Below are 18,342 nucleotides of genomic sequence, written 5' to 3' on the forward strand. Positions count from 1 at the left end.
AAGTTGGTGGTTCATTCCGCTGTTGGTGACCCTGGATTAATAAAGGGACTAAGCCGACAAGAAAAAGAATGAATGAATGTTGCCAGAGGAGGGAGAGGTGACAAAAGTGAGGAGTGGGGGTGTGGTTGTGGATGAAAGTGAAGAGCGGGAGGGTGTCGCAGATGAAATTAAGAGGGTTGGGGATTTGCTTAAGAAAGTGGTCCTTTTTCTATCTTTCTTTGAGCAATATTGTTTTTAAAAATTTCCATAATTTCCTTACATATTTGTTAGCAAACTGACAATCCTCAGCCCATTTTTGCTCTAAAAGCACTGGACCCTACTTTGATGCTGCTTTTGAACCAAATCATAATTATAATCACCTGTTAACATCACCTGTTTCTAATCACACCATTTAACCAATTTATCTAATTACTAGCTCTAAATTGCGCCTGTCCCAACGGTCTAATGTGTTGCAGGTCTGAATGACAGGAAAAGAGCTATATTTACAAATTTAAAAACATTGACCAGAAAAAAAAAACACAAAATATTTTATAGTGTGATCCTATTGTATGCAATAAAATACAAGTCAAAGTAAATTTGTAAATCACTACTTTACTTTTTATTTGCATTTTCCATGTTGTTCATTTGGGTTTTACATTACATAAAGTGGAACTTTTAAACATAGTTGTTTATTAATATGAGATTACTATACTATTAATATGATACTAGACGTTTTGACAAAGTTTAAATTAATGTTTGTGTCTGTGTATATAAGAAAAACTGATAACCAAGAAATCAAGTTTTGTTTTTAGCAGTTGTACTTGTCAACTTTTAATGCAAACATATAAATATAAGTATAACAAATACTTTTTTAGTCATTTGAATAAATTCCGGGAATCATATTTGTTTTGCAGTTGTACTCAATGTACTCGGTCAAAATTATTTAAAATTAAGTCATCTGTTCAAACTCAGCATATACTGTGTGTATATATAGCTGACAACCTCGCAGGACAGATATTTCAGAGGGTACTGTGCCATCCAAGCAGTTGTCATTGAAATGGAATGCTAACAGATACTGTCACACTTTTCAAGTATTATAAACCTCCTCTGTGCAAACCCAGATGAGCTGCATATAATGAACAGCCATCATCGCTGCCGCGGTTATGCTACGGAGCATTTTATGTGCTCTTCTCTGTTCAGTAACACTTTTGGCCCGTGGCGCTTACGATTCCCTCTTTTCCTTCCGAGTGTGTGTCGCCGAACTGTCTTTGTGGGCTACACAGTCACTTTTTTGCTAGTTTCCCAAACTTGAGATGACTTTGAAATGAGTTGATTTTGGAATAAAATAACCTACAGCTGAGCCCAGAAGGGCCCGATTCCTCACCGCGCTGGAGTGCAATCCTCTTTATCTATAGCAGCTCGAGAGTTCCTATTTTAAAACGCATCTAAATTCAAGGAAAAAAAAAAAAAACGATGCAAGGTGAAACGCAGCTCATTTGAATTGTGGATGCGTCAGTTTCAATATGCCTCTCCAGGTCTGGTTTAGCTGTAGTTTGCGGAAAGATCAGCAAACCAGGAAACCATTTGTGTCGGTCTGATAAAGTGTCACGGGCACTTATGCTGAGGGAAGCTGATGCTGGCTGTGTACTCGCTCATTATGGTGGCGTGTGCCCTTGGACCGCAGGTTGTTGGAATTAAGCATGGCATCCTCTAGAAGCCCTGGTAAAAATCTATCTTTCGGACGCCTACAAATCTTCTCAGCAGCTTTTTTTTTTTGTGTTATCCGAGGTGAACCCGAACCTGCAGACTCCCAACCGGTTTATCCAGCTCTACACAGTTGAAGATGCAACAAGCGATTGAAGTGGATTTCACGCTGAGGTTTCTCAATGAATACGTTTCTCTTCATTGCGGGAGGTTTTGAGAGTAATGGGGCATGGTGGAGGCTTGGCCCTATGGTGCCAGCATCAAGGGGGGTCTTCAACTTAGTAGTGGAAACATGGGTAATTTGTTAATAAAGAAAGGAAATGGCCCTTCTTTAGCTACGATTACTGTAAAAAAAAAAAAATCTGTAAATTGAAAGTTTTCCATATTTTTTGATACATATTTTTCCATTATGCTGGGAAGGATGGAACGTGAGATTTACAGGCAGATTGCTGCAGCAGCGGCAGTAATGCGGTCGATATATCGGTTTGTTGTGGTAAAGAAGGAGCTGAGTCAAAAGGCAAAGCTCTTATGACTATAGGTGAGAGTAGAATGGAGATTAACCAGTAATGAGCTTTAAGTCATGACCGAAAGGACAAGATCACGGATACATGTGGCCAAAATGAGTTTCCTTCACAAGTTGGCAGGCCACACCCTTATAGATAGGGCGAGGAGCTCTGTCAACCCGGGAGGAGCTTGGAGTGAAGCCATTGCTCCACCACATCGAGAGAAGTCAGCTGAGGGGGCTCGGGCACCTGTTTCGGTTGCCTCCTGGATGCCTACCTAGGAAGGTATTCCAGGCAAATCACACTGGTAGCAGGCTAAGGGATGACCCAGGGAACGCTGGAGGGACTGTCACTTGGCTGGCTTTGGAATGCCTGGTCTGGGGTTGTCTCTCAAGACTGCTTCCCCCATTACCCGGCCCCATAAAAACCAACAAAAGTGTGATTAGATGAGAGATATTTTTCCACATAATTATGCTTTTGAATTGCATTGTAGAACCTTGATCTGTCCTCCAAAAGGGTTTGATATTGAAAAGTTTGTAAAAGTGACATTTAATGACATGTTTATGGGCGCTTTACTATTTCTACGTGATATATCATGCATTCAAATGTGGCCACTTGTGTACAGATTTCATTAAGACCCTTCTCTCTTATTTCATCATCCTCTGTATATCACTTTTGCTGGAGCGCTCTATGTGACACATACATACTATTGAATAAAAGAAGTCTGTTTCACAGAAAGCAAGTGATGAAAAGTATGTTGAAGGCTACAGTTTATATACAACGCATTGAAACATGCATACAGAATGTAGTATGTAGTAAGTAGACAGAATGTAGGTGGTCTTTTGAGGTTTTGTGAATGCATTGACCTTGAGTATTTACACTATGAAAACAGTCCAACCGGATGTGTTTTTAACTAAGTTTGTTTATCCATCTACACTGCACTTAGCATCATTCTATTATAATTGGACTGAAAAAAAAAGTATGTTAATTATCAGGTGTAAACAGAATTTAAATTGCATAGTGATACTACTACTACTACTAATACTACTTCTACACTACTAATAAGGCTTGAGAAACACATTGGCTTGCTACTAAACTAAAGGCTTCATGCAATTTAGGTTACAATATTCATTTTATTACATACTGTATTAAATTATACCTTTATGCACTGAATAAGCTAGTTTTAACAGTCTTGAATGTGTTGTCCAGTATTATAGTGCACCTATTTTATTCCTTTTTCAAGATTTAAGATAAGTATTTTATGTCTCCAAAATGTGTCTGTAAAGTATCAGCTCAAAATACCCATCAGAGTTTTTATTGTACCTTAAATTTGAGCTGTTATGACTTGGTAGCTGTTTTTGTTTCCTGTGCCTTATATGTCTCACACATAAGCAGCACAATGACAGACAAGAATGAAGCAGATTTCCCTTACTACAGTAAAAACTTTTATTTGATGAGCGGTTATTTGATGTTTTTGTTGTGGATTTTATTCAAGCCTTTCTGCAACAATGAGACACACACACGTTTAGCTTTGCACTGTATTTGCAAATGTGACAGGATATACATTAATATACACTGCGGTATGGACATCCTTATGCTAATGTACAAAAGAAAATAGATTTATGTCCATGAAATGGGATTGAAACATCTTCTTTTATAATTGTACTAGCGTCTGTGGTGATGAATTATGAAGCGAATTTCACTGGATTTATTTTAAACATGCACTGTTTTAAAAACATTAAAAACTTGTAAAACTTATACTTGAGGTGCTGATGATCACAGAGAGTTGGAACAGATCTTTTAATCTCAGTTGCTTTGCACACATCCTGTCTTGTAGATATGATTATACGCATTAATATAGAGACATATTTATATGCGGCTGTCAATTCAGTGGGCGGGGAAACCGCACTCCTGTCAAGTTGTGGTGGGCTTCAAAATGGGAGGGATTTGTATCCTATTTTTAACGTCAGAAAAAAGCGTCCCAGTCCAAACGGGCCTTTACAAAGTATACATTATGACATCCACTGTATATACTGTATAAAGTTTTATATTTTATATCAATTTAGGTTACTTATTGTCTTTTTTGTTTGTTTGTTACATGATAAACTAAATTATCCAATTGTCATTTTGCTGCATAAGCACAATATTACAGATGGTAAACACTGTATATACGGAAATGTATTTTAGGCACATAAACTGCATATATTATAGATATAATGTATGTGCCAATATGTGTGCTTATGCATTATCTTTTATTACTGAAAATAAACTACAGATGTACCCGAATGAAATGCTTCTATCAAAAATAAAAGTGTTTCATTATTGTGGTTTTAAACAAAGCATCACACAGAAACGGTGACATTCCTCAAAACACATTTGGGGAACAAGGGGGAAAAAACACCTTTGATGATCTCGTATCACAGGGGCTAAAAATGACTGGATGACATATATTCGGCACTTTGAGGTTCTTATGTGAAAAGAAAGGAAAAAATCACTTTCTGTTCACTACATAGGGGGCTGTGATTGTGAGAACACAGAGCTTGGAAATGCGTTCAAGTGTCTACGGGCTTTTTAAATGGAGCTGTTTTTATGTTTGTGTATGCACTGGGTTCTATGTGCGTATCTTGATAATGCAGGTTAAATTTTCAAAGCCTCAATTTTATCTAGTAACTGCACTTATTTCCTTACAAAAAAAAAAAAAAAAAAAAAAAAAACTGAATATCAACAAGGGATCTGTTTCTCAAACTACTAACTACTACAGTATTTAACCTGGCTATAAACCAAAGAATGATACATTGATGCATGACATGGATGCTTCTTAAATCGTGTCTTAAATTAAAATTCAGACACTGACTATATGTTTTAATATGTACAGTAAATTAGTAGTCTCATAATACTTCAAAATAGACTAGTTAGCATGCTAGCACGACTAGTCTATTTTTGGATTGTTGTTAGCTGTCTACTAGATTCTGTTTTCGGTCATTAGTTGTTGTTGTTGTTGCAACATAGGCTCATTCTGAAAACATAGCCCTATTTTTGGAGATTGCAAATTTTGTAGCTAGAAGTACTTATGGCTTCATTGCTCTTTAAAATGAATGCTATGAGGCGGTATAATGGTGTTCCTTTTCACGATTATCAGCTTACTGCTTAGATCCGTATGGATGGCTTTCCCGCTGTTACCAGCTTGTCCAGTGGCTTGCCATGTACGTCGGTGGACTTGAGATGCAGAGAGAAGTTGACTAAAATGACAGGGTTCAAGTCAAGTGAATATGGGTTCCAGAAAGAAAACAGAAGGCAAACAATAAAATAAACAGGTAAATAACAGGGCGAGAATGTGGTAAAATATGAAAACATGGTAAAAATCATGGGGCTTTTCTTTAGTCAGGTGGGCTTGGAGAAGTGAGTGAGTGGGTCAATCGGTGCCTTAGAAAACACTATTGGTTGGGTTTAATGGATGAGGAAGGTCGGTCAGTGGATCAGCCATTCAGTCAGTCAGTCAACAGTGGCGTCTAATGGATTTACGCGAGAACAGCAGGCGTGAAGGGCACTTGTGAGAGAAATTTAAAATCTAAAAAGTGTACACAGCAGTCACTGGTGGATTCACGAAAACAAAAACTGTTTCAAAAACACCTGTTTTGTCATCACTTTAGATATTGTGCTAGAGAATCATTCAAATACAAGTTCTAAAGGTGACGTGTTTTTAAGCAACGATTTCTGCTGTTTTGACTTCAGGTGCAGATGTGAATGGCAGAAGAAAGAAGTTCCTCTTACAAAAGGATTTTTGAAACTCTCCATGTTTTTTATAAACACGACTAAGCTGTCAAACTGTTGTATAAACGCAATATTACATTGATAGCAGTATATCGTCACTGGTGGGACACAAGGCACACCTCCCACCCATGCTACTGTGATATTGCTCATTTATATATATATATATATATATATATATATATATATATATATATATATATATATATATATATATATATATATATATATATATATTACACATTTAAAATTTTTTTATAGTTTTCATTTTAGAAAGACATAGAAATACTATTTAGTAGGGCTGCACAATATTGAAAAAAATGAACATTGGGATATTTCGATTTTCTGCAATATACATTGCTATATGAATATAGTTTCAAAGAATTCATACATCTTTGTAAGCACTGAAGAATACAATAGAGCAAACTTTATTTATTTATTTTTTATTGTTTTGTGTTTTATGTTATTTATTATTATTATTATTATTATTATTATTTATTATTTTTTGTGGAGTCTAAGAATATAAATTCAACATTAATCAAATAATCTTTCAGAAAATGTTTCTCTCTATTAGGGTTCACATTTAAGATGACTCCTCAAATAAATATGGTTCCTAGTCATTGTAATCACAACTCAACATTGCAGATCCTGCGACATGACTATTGCATATTCAAGACAATATTGCAAGACAATATAATGTGCAACCCTAGACTAAAATCTTGACAGATGACTTAAAGAAAACTCAACAAATGTGTTTTGAAGGAACAACAACTGAAATTCATCACTTTTAAGCTTTCTGTCTTTTCAAAAATTGTAATAATCACTTATAACAGAAATGAGTATGTATACAGATTGGACTCATGTGACGATTACTTTGACAGAATGGTTTTTCTCTAAGCACTTAAACAACATCCTTTTTTGAAAGAGAGACAGATCAAAAAGCCTGTCAAACTGAACGCTCATCTAGTTTAAGAGTGAGAAGAGTTTACTCAGTGTAGCCATCTGGATGCTGTTGTGCCCTTCTGTGCAACTCACTGCGACAAACTAGCCTACAGAACCCGAAACAGACACCAGACACCCACAAAACACCCTGCAGATTCAAGACCAGACACACACTCAGCATACATAGAAATGACAGAAAAAAGACACATTATTTATTTATTTATTTTATTTTTTTTTAAAGAAAGAAAGATTAATATTCACACTATGTTATACTTCAATAATCTGTTATAAGTCTGAATGGATGGCTTTTACTCAGACATAAATGTGCCGTGAAAAAAATAAAAATAAAAATAAATAAATAAATAAAAATAAAATTCTGGAATCTAAAGAAAAAGGACCAGGATAAACATTCTTGCCCTCTTTCCTGAACGTTCTTTTCCCTCGGGTATTGATAAATACTCGGGTGTGACTGATAATAATTTTGATACTTTTATTAAATTACATATTAGATAAAATCAAATTATATATTTAATGCCAACAGATGAGTAAATCTTTAAGTCACTGGTTAACTTTAACAAAATAACCATTCATTGCTCTCATAGGGTATTTAATGAGAAGGAAGAAATGTCACGGGGTCAAAAGTGTGTATCCGGACCGACCCGTAGTGAAGAGCTCTCAAGCTCAGCAATATGTATAATTTGGACTTTGTCTATACACTTATATCTTTGAGTAATTGGTGTTGAACATTTACTTCTGAATTGGCTTTTATTGTTTGCTTCTGTAATTGTCATGATACACTTTTAATAAATGTTAACCTATTTGATTAATTCTGGAATCTCCTGAATTCATTGTATCCAGTATATTATGCAGAGTCTGCACTACCTCTATATTGTGACACTGTGGTGCCTCCTACTCTGTACAGTCAAATGTGCTTAAAAATCAATAATCTGCTATTATAACAGATTATTGAAGCATGAAAACCTTTTAATCATTTAATCACTGACATTAGCAAGTTGTATGGAAATGTCTAAATTTGGCAAATTAACTAATTGGGTATCAGTTAACCCTACATCCTTTTACTTTAGTGTAGAAGAAACGAGAAGAGAAGTTCCATCCGTAGAACTTAAAGCTGCGTTTGGTCCATAATGAACGTATAATTAAGAATATAGGACCCAGGAAAATATAAAAATAATAATATGATTAGATAAATACATAAAATTGGAATAATTACAATTGGAGTCAAATTGAACTCAGAGCTGAAAAAGACACATAAATAAATTCTAATATATACCAAAATTATTTTTTCAGAAGCGCTAGAAAAGGCTTACATGCATTTAACCTTTGATCATTCATTAGATTCCGTCGTTGAGCTGATAGAATGGAAGTCAAAATACCTCCAACTAGTGGACAAGTACACTCAAAAATGAATCTCAATAAAGTTTATGATTAACTGTTAGTGACTTTTTGATTTTATTTATTTATTTTTTAATGGATGTTGTCATGCTTAGAATCAACCTAAGTTTGTTAAAATCAAATACTATTAGATTAAATCAATTTAAAAATATAAATGTGGTAGAAATAGGTAGAATAAGCCAAATCAAATGTGTTAAATTCTATGAGATTGGCTAATTTAATATTCAGGGGCAAAATTGACATAACTCCATATTCTACACAATAGATCAGTGGTTCTCAAACTTTTTTCATCAAGTACCACCTCAGAAAAAAATTGTCTCTCCAAGTACCACCAAAATGAGCAGTATTGAAATACAGTAGCGTAGTAGGCCCAGTAAAGCAGCTACAACTCTGCACAGTTAAAAAAACATGGCTGATTACCTCAGAAATATAGGCTATGTCATATATGGGATATAATATACCCAATTTTTGATAAATTTTGAAATATATGTAGCATGTACATGACATATTTCATTCCTCCGCGTACCACTAGAAGGAAGCCTGCGTACCACTAGTGGTACACGTACCACAGTTTGAGAACCACTGCAATAGATTAATTTACCCAGCCGGCACACAATGTTATATACAAAACAAAGACGTTAATATTAGGTTAGATTTTGGTTGTGATGTCAGGTGACCAAAATTCAATGTCTAGCCAGCATCTAATCATTATTTTGAAATCTAATAATGACGTCAAATGACATTGATATTTGATTGACTCCAGGTTGTGTTTGGAAAGTAATCAAAATCCAACATCAAGACAACATCCTTAACCAACATCATATTGACATCAAATACTGACATTTAAGGTTATTGCACACTGAATCCAAAATTTTTGTTTGTTTTTTTTGCACGTTAAAACATAAAATCGACCTCACATTGTGTAAATAGTATTGAAACTTTCGTCCATCATAAAAAAAATTGATGATATTATTACATAAATCTTGTTCTTATTTGTTTAATTTACTTTCAACAAACAAATATTGTTTTATTTCAACATTAAAAAACATTTAAATAATTTTTAATTTTATTTTTTTAAGTCATTATTTTACTGCTAAATCAAACCATACCTATGAAAAAAATTAAATAAATCAATAAAAAAAAAAGTACTTAAACATTATTGGCAGACTGAAAGATTTATAAACTGATGGAGAGAGAGTAATAATGTATTTTAAAGAAACAAAAAGCTTGTTAAAATATGCTATAGTTATATTTAATATACAATTAAAATTAAATACAATTAAAAATTCAACTTGGTTTCAAAATTAAGCTGTGGTAAGAAAAAATACAGCCTAATAAAGCTAGCACTGCTTTATGTTGATGATATTAATCAATCAATAAAACAAGAAAATCACTGTTTACATGCTTTCATGGAAGAAACTGTTAGATTAGTAACAGAAGAAACTGTTTACTAATCTGTAAAATACTCAAGCTAAATGGATTTATTTACAGGCATTTGCATTTATGTGAATATTTGTTAACTTTTTAAAAAAATAAGGGAGCCTGCATATTAATCATGTGCTGCTATACACAATACTATAAAGTTGTGGAACAATGACAATGAGTTAGTAACATATTCAGAACAAGCCTGCGACATTCATCCTGTAGTTTTTAATCTCTCCAACTCATTTCATAACAAAGGAGTCTGGAAACTATGAAAAAATATATGTTTTAAAATGCTGACTGTGATTAATTGAGGATTGCAGTACGTTTATGCAGAGCTCTTTGTTTTTCAAGTGTGAGAACAATTGAAAAAATGCCAGCACACTTTAAAAAAGAGACTTGTATATATGTATAGAAGACAGTAACATTTATTTCCAGTGAAATAAGTTTTATTAACAAATGCATTCGAAGCAAAAGTCTGTAGGAGTCACTTTCTTTATCTGGAGACATAATATGAAGAGAAAGTCGCCCACATATTTGCGTCTTTCAACTGTAATTAGGTTTCTTACCACAACATTAGATCTACGTGATGTTAAGGGTAACAAGGGTGGTAAGCTTTTTCACAGAAAGTCAGAACATTGTTTAGGTTGAAACATATGGCTCACGACGTAAAAATGAAAAACTCACCTGTGAAATGAATATTAGTGAAAATAAAACATTATTGTACCATCACCACAGACTTTTATTTATTTATTTATTCATTTATTTATTCGTTCATTTTCTTTTCGGCTTAGTCCCTTTATTAATCTGGGGTCGCCCCTGCAGAATGAACCGCCAACTTATCTAGCAAATGTTTTACGCAGCAGATGCCTTTCCAGCCGCAACCCATCACTGGGAAACATTCAAACACACTCATTGTCACATTCATACACTACGGTCAATTATAACTTTTTTAATTAACCTGTAACACGCGTCTTTGGACTTGTGAGGGAAACTGGAGCTCCCGGAGGAAACCAACGACCTTCTTGCTGTGAGGCGAACATGCTACCCACCGCGTCACTATATATATATATATATATATATATATATATATATATATATATATATATATATATATATATATATATATATATATATATATATATATATTTATACAGGCATGTATTTATTTATGCATGCAGTTATTTATCAGATTTATTTTGTTTGTAACAGTAGCTTTTTATGAATAGATAGATATTAATAATAATTATTTATTTATTTACTTATTTATTTATTTATTTATCTATTTATTTATTTATTTATTCATTCATTCATTCATTCATTCATTTATTTATTTAGTTATTTTTTTATTTGGTTGGTTTGTTTGTAACAATAGCAGAAGCCTTTTTTGTAGTGAATATATTGATCTTTAAAAGGTTATATACAATATATTACAAAATATTTACAAATTATTGATAGCAATAGTAATAACAATAATAATACTAATAATTATTATTATTAATTTTATTTATTAATTAATTAATTAATTAATTAATTAATTTATTTATTTGGTTGGTTTTCTGTAACAAAAGCAGAACCTTTTTTGGGGAGTGAATAGATTGATGTTTAAAAGGTTTTATAGAGAACCTATTTGCATATTGACTATTATGCATTCACAATATTTGTTGCTTGATGACATTATATAATCACAATTACGAGTAGCAATCCAATATGGCTGTATATTGGCACTAGTGGGAGGCATGTGTTGGCTTGAGGCTGCAGGCTGAGTGCCTTACGTCCCATTCACACGGGGCTTGACAGAGGGCGTGTCTGAAGTTGGGGCTGACGCAATCATCACGGAGTGTCTTAAAAACACTTTAGAGCTAGTATTTGAATGACTCTCTAGCTTAATGTCTAAAGTGATGACAAAACAGCTGATTTTGTTCACATTTTAAGATTATAAGGCTGAACGACATGAATTGCCATCAGTCTACAGAAATTTTCCAGTATTTCTCTGTTGCAATCGGGAGATCACAATAATTTAAAAATATATATAAAAAAATGAAAAAGCCAACGCAAAGCATACACTAGTAGATTATGCTACTGTATAACTACAGAACTACAAAATTCAAGAGAGAGATTGTGTTAGAATATCACGTATCTGTTTTATAATGATTTGATCAGCTGTAGAAAAAGAGTTTTTCTCACTCTAAGGACTTATAAGGATTTTGCAGTCTCTGTCTCCATCTTGTGGCGGTCAAATAAACTGCATAGCTCCAATCTAAACACCTCAAAAGTACATTATGTTGTCCAACAGCTGTAATATTTGTTAAACTGTAGAATGTCCTCTGATTGTCACTGTATGTGGGTGGAGTAATAAACGAGGGTGAAATATGAAAAGTGAAGAGGCGGTGCCACAAATCATGACTGAAAACTTAAACTGCAACAAAAAAATTCTGGGTTCCACATTCAATTTGTGCTGGGACAACATGAAGGAATTAAGTTAGCTTACTTGTTTTTATAAATTTAAGTGGATTGAACAAAAAATGATGTCCCACAAAAAGTTCAAGAATTAAGTTTTTTCAGCTCATTTTAAAAATGTAATTTGAACAAACAGCAAAGCTCATTTTTAGGTGTATATAAACCAGCTACCATTGCATGGTTACTTCAGTAAATATGATTTTTATTCTGTGTTTGTATCTCTGAACACTATTGGTCAGGTTTACATTGGTGTTTAGTGGCTATTTTCGAAAGCCACAGAGCTGCTAAGTGAACATCTTATTTTGGAACTGCAGCAGTACATAAAAACTAAACTAATGAATCATTTCCAGATACGTGTTCATCTTTTTTTTTCTGCCACCCTTTGCACATTTCAATTTGAAAGATCCACAAAATGTGCGGAAATCAATGCATATGATTACAGTCGCCGCTGGCAATTTTTTTTTTCCAATGGGCTGCATTTACTTTCTTTCTGTGTGGCACACAGGGTCATTCCTCTCAGAATGGTAGTTTTACTATGAAGAGAATTTAAAGTCTATAATTGTATATTGCTAGAGACTTCAGGCTAATGTCAATTATTCAAGCCTTGACATCTAATGCAGGAAATGTCTGGGCTCTTTTTTTAGAATTGAGAGAATGGAAAGTGTTTTAATAAGAGACATGGTTAGTGGTCACAGTTTGTCATCAGAAGTAATATACAGTAGTCACTCACTCCAGATTGGATTTAGCTTTTACATTAAGGTGATATGTTTAACCTGCTGCTAACATAATAGTTATACTTATTTTGTTTAATTTACTCACTCTTATTGATAGCTTCTAGCTACTTTAGGGTGTTCAGTAGGTTTACTGTATTAAGAATAAAGAGATGGAAAAGTCAAATAGGTTTGACATTTGTAAATAATAGGAATTTTATGCTAGGAGCAATCACATATTGGCTGTCATTGTCTGAAAATACTTCATGACATTAAATAAGCAGACTATTGTTGAATTTGGCCAACCTAATGTGGCAATTTGCAACTTTTTGTTGTAGTGGCTAATTTGTATAAAATTGTTTGATGTGACACGTACATTCTAAAAAAAATATGCTCATCCCCCGGGGAGGCTTAAGGGTGAGCTTTGAGGCCAGGCCTCTCTTTAAAAATCATACTGTAACGAGTAGGCAGTTGGGCGGGGCTGAGAGCCATGGGCGTGAAAAGAGGCCTGTGGCGCAAGTGTTAAAATTGTTGTGAAGTGCTTTGAAATGTGCATTTTCTATTCAATGCCATTAAATGAAAAGCAAATGAGAAGCGTCTTGACGGAGGCGGGACATGGCAGATATTATAGAGCATTTGATTGGTCAATATTTTATGAGAAACTGAAGTTTGAGGTGATATGAAACAAGTGGTCTATTTAGGTGGAAGTGAAAAACCGTAAGCTTTGTATGTTTATATTAATTTCAAGAGTTCACACTTAGCTGATGATTGGTAATAAGCTAGTTTGGCATGCTATCCCGGGAGAGAGCCCTGAGCTCATGAGATCTTCATGCCCGGGGCTCCCTCCCGTTTGCAAGGCCAGAGGGGAGTTTAAGCTCAGGTAGATCTCGAGAATCCATGAGACATTTAACGAATGTCACCTGTGTGCGCCAGCTGTCTCGAATCTCACTGAGGAGAGTTAAAATGAGGAAAGACAGCAGTTCAAGACGAGAGATGACCTGGCTTAGAGTTTGTTTTGGTTTGCTTTCAGTTTCAGCGGTAGTTGCTGTAAGGGACTCCCATCGTTTAGCTTATTTATTTCATCAATCCATTTAAATGTTTGCCAGTTATCCGCCTGCTTCCTGATGGGAAGCCATTAGCTTCCTTACACATTAGTGATGGGAAGTTTGGATATTTTTTTCTACAAACTGGATCTTTCCGGCAGTTCTAGAGATTGTGCATCAACACTTGATGAGTTCCAAGACCTGTGAAGAGATGATGCCAACTATCAAAGACTTTGAGGACAACACATATAGAAATACAATTCATTGAACATACATCTAGATGTCCTGCATAGTTTAGCTCCAACTTCATTTAACACACCTGCCTGGAAGTTTTTTATACCTAGAAAGAGCTTGATTAGCTCGTTCAGGTATGTTTAATTGGGGTTGGAACAAAATTAAGCTATACTCCGGCCCCCCAGGATCGAGTTTAAGCACCCCTGACTTTTTCTTACGAATAAAATCATGCATATTTGAAAGAATTACACACTTTTCTGACAATACCAAAAATAGTTACGTTTGATTCTGAGATCAGGCAGATTTGGCTCATAATTTCCTTTTAGCATGGTGCAACTTTAAGAAGTGACATTAAACTTTCCAAATTCACCGTATTCAGGTTTGCAAACCAGATGGGGTGCAAAGAGAATAAACAGATGAAGCCTTCCGTCCTCACCTTCCAAAATATACAAACACCATAATTCATTCTAAACAAGAAAAAGATTACCAAGGTGCACTGCTGCGACTAGCACAAAAGCGAAGGTGAAATATGGAGCAAGGATAAATGGGCTGTGTTAAATAGACCATGTTTCCATCAGCCGGCCAAAGTGAACCACATGTGCCATCTCCCAGAAGTCTGTTCAGTTCTCTTATCAGAAACAGGCCTCTTATCTCATAGCTCCATAACAGCAAATACACACAGAAACAAGTGAACACACACACAAACTCGCACACTGTTCCAACACAAGCCCTGATGCTATTGAAGTTATCTTTATCAGTTTGTAGCTATAGGTGACATTTGGTTGCCTTTTTGTCAGTTGTTGATAGAAAGGTTCATTTCACCGGTAGCTTCAAAGCAAAGAAGTAATGCATCAGAATGAATGTATGAATGTACCAACACAGGCTCATTCTGAAAATGTAGCCCTATATACATTTCTGAAGATCACGAACTATGTGGCCAGAAGTCTGTTTGGCTGCATTTTGTGTTTAAAATTAACACAACGGGGTGCCTTTTCGCACTAACAGCTGAACACTTATGTCTACATGGACAGCTTTTCCGCTGTTAAAAAAGTGGTTCTAGTAGCTCGCCATGTACATTGGTGAACGTTGGAGATGCAGAGAGGAGTTGACCACGGCGATGGGGTTCAAATTTGGCAAAGAACAGCTCAAGAAAGCAGGTAAGACAAAAACAAATGCCAAAATTTTTTTTTATAAATCAGTAAAATAATTCAGTAAATAGCAGGGTGAGAATGTGGTAAAATCTGAAAATGTGGTACAAATCAGGGGGCTTTTCGTTTTCTGGATTGCTTTTCGAAAAACTGTTGGTTGGGTTTATTGATGTGGGTGGGCGCGGGTCAATCAGTGCTTTTAAAAACACTATTGGTTGGGCTTAGAGAAGGGGGTGGGGTGGGGAGATAAGTCTGTTGGTCAGTCAGTCAGTCGACAGCAGCCTATAGAGCAGGGGTCACCAAACTTGTTCCTGGAGGGCCGGTGTCCAGCAGATTTTAGCTCCAACCCTAATCAAACACACCTGAACAAGCTAATCAAGGTCTTACTATGTATACTTGAAACATCCAGACAGGTGTGTTGAGGCAAGATGGAGCTAAACCCTGCAGGGACACCGGCCCTCCAGGACCAGGATTAGTGACCCCTGCTCTAGGGAATTTACGCAAGAAAAACAGGCATGAAAGAAATCTAAGATCTCAAATGCACACACAGCAGCCTCTGGTTGATTCGCGAAAACAACCACTGCAAAAAAAAAAAAAAAAAAAAAAGTCACTTCTGTAACGTTTTTCACAATCTCTAGAAATGTATATAGGGCTACGTTTTCAGAATAAGCCTGGGTTGAAATGTACACTCATTGACCAGTTTACACCTTACTTTGCCTTATCATCTTGGGAGCATCATATATAACGGAAGATACATCGCACTATTCTCTTTATACCCTAGACATGATTGCGCATAACAATCAGATCAGAAATTTCTGAAATTCTAAGAACTCCATCTGACTTTGACAAACATCATCTTTATTCCTCATTTCAATTCTCGATATGAACTGTACCAGATTGTCTTGACCAGGATTATCCAATCCTGCTCCTGAGGTCTAATTACCTACTCCGAAACACTTGCCTACAGTAGAAGTGAAGACCTTAATGATGCAACCAAAAGGATGCTATCAAAATCGAATACTTTTCTACTATGGAGAATGTGGAAAAAAAAAAAGAAATAGTAAGTGAACCAAGTCGCAGCAGATCTGAATTTACTTAAATTAAAAGATCAGGTTGGAAGCGAGATTCCAAAATACACATTAGCATTGTAAGACAGAACGCTAATGTCTAAAATGTTCTAGTTTTTATTGGTTTGATGCCATTTTCTCAAGTAAGGTGTACATTTTCAATTATTTTAGAACAAAACTGATTTTTAAACTGATTACACATCTTTCGAGTCATTATTGTAATATGCATTTAGAACATTTGGTATCCACCAAAACACTACAGTAAAATATTTATTTTTTTCCAACATAGTACTTTAACAATTAGTTCATTTATAGCAAACAATACAAGGTACATCTTTCAAAGTCACACTCAGTTTTGAATGAACAATACTGGGATGTTACGGGACTCATACATTAGTTTCCTTTAGCTTAGTCCTTATTTATCAGGGGTCATGACAGCAGAATGAACCACCAACTATTCCAGCATATGTTTTTTTGCACCGGATGCCCTTCCAGTTGCAACCCAGTACTAGGAAATGCAGCAGATACCCTTCCAGCTACAACCCAGTACTGAGAAATACCCATAAACTTTCACATTCACACACACACACACACTCAAACACTACGCTTAGCCAATTCAACTATGTCTTTGGATTGTGGGGGAAACCAAAACCCCGGGGGAAACCCACGCCAACATGGGGAGAACATAATAACTCAACACAGAAATGGCAACTGACCCAGCCAGGACTCGAACCAGTCGCCCTCTTGCAGTAAGTTGTATCTTATAAATGATCAAACAACAATCAGACTAGTTGAAAATATCTAGAAATAATAAAATATTAACAGATTAAAGACAAATGTATTAAACAATGATAATAGATGCAAATGCATTACTACAAAGTTGTACAGTTATACTTTTGATGATCCCTTGTGGTAAATTGCTGCATTGTGATTGGCTGGGTTGGGTTCCACACCTCCTTTTTAAAATCGTACATTTTCGTACGACTGAACTCGTACAAATTCGTACGAATTAGCCACTAAATTGACAAAACGTAAAATGCTTACGTTTCCTCATGAGATCAGGCTGGACAGACCGGATCAAAAAGCTTGTGAACTGCAAAATTGCATCACATGACTGTGTGAGACTAATCATAGATCAAGGCATGACCTCTCTTGAAAAAAAATAAAAAATGGACCAATCACTACATTTTTTTAAAAATGTCTAATCATCTTGCTTTATACCACCCCTTTTCCCAGCACCGTACGACAGAATTTTGGAGGTGCAAACTCTAGTGCAGAGACACCCAAACTAGGGTCCACAGGCCAAAGTTGGTGCATGGTAACCTTTTATTTTGCCTGCCATCCCATCTGAGAAGAGATTTAAAATGAATCTTGGGAAAAATGTCTTCAACAGAGATTGTCATTTCTATTTTAACATAACCTTTTGATTGTTTGTTTAATTGTTGAGCTACAAAAAGCCAACTGAAAAAAAATGTTTCAAATAAATGCTGCGCATGAATCAGATTTTTAAAAATGTAAATGCTGTCACTCGAAGATAGAGGACAATACACTTGACGAGCAAATCAAGGCAAAGGCAGGTGCAGCTTGACTATATTTAGCATTGAACACCATTGTGTTATACATGTGTTTATGTTTTTATTGTAAGAAGTTCAATATAAAATGTAAACAAATGTATAATTATTAATACTATTCAAGGTTTTTTTCTATTTATTTTAAAATATGAATAAAGTAGGAAATTACTGAGGCAGCTTTAATGTAATCATTTGGTATATTTCCCTTTGGCCCTCCACCCTCAATCAAGTTTGGTTTTTGGCCCTTCATAAGAAAAAGTTTGGGCACCCCTGCTCAAGTTTGATGGCGGAATAAGAGTGTGTGTGGTAATTAATAAGTTACAAAAATGCAGAGAGAATTTGTACTTTTTCAAGCAAGCTTAATTATCCATCACTAAA

General features: G+C 35.1%; 1 protein-coding gene and 1 long non-coding RNA gene across 4 annotated transcripts in view; one reads left to right on the forward strand and one right to left on the reverse strand.

Annotated features, from left to right (window-relative positions):
• The window catches only part of LOC141378774 (uncharacterized), a 90,271-nt gene that overhangs the window by 69,305 nt on the left and 2,624 nt on the right, over positions 1 to 18,342 (reverse strand). The window lies entirely within an intron of this gene.
• Positions 1 to 18,342, forward strand: part of LOC794432 (F-box only protein 40) — a 38,146-nt gene that overhangs the window by 12,313 nt on the left and 7,491 nt on the right. The window contains exon 1 of one of the 3 annotated variants that reach the window (XM_073930062.1): positions 17,089 to 17,142. The exons of 1 other annotated variant lie outside the window; for it this stretch is intronic. The gene's annotated coding sequence lies outside the window, so the exon portion shown is untranslated. Of the gene's footprint in view, positions 1 to 17,088; positions 17,143 to 17,648; positions 17,967 to 18,342 lie in introns of those variants that run through there. One more of the 3 variants, XM_073930066.1, reaches the window with a different exon arrangement.

Source organism: Danio rerio, chromosome 18, assembly GCF_049306965.1.
Source record: "Danio rerio strain Tuebingen ecotype United States chromosome 18, GRCz12tu, whole genome shotgun sequence".
Classification (NCBI taxonomy): Eukaryota; Metazoa; Chordata; class Actinopteri; order Cypriniformes; family Danionidae; genus Danio; species Danio rerio.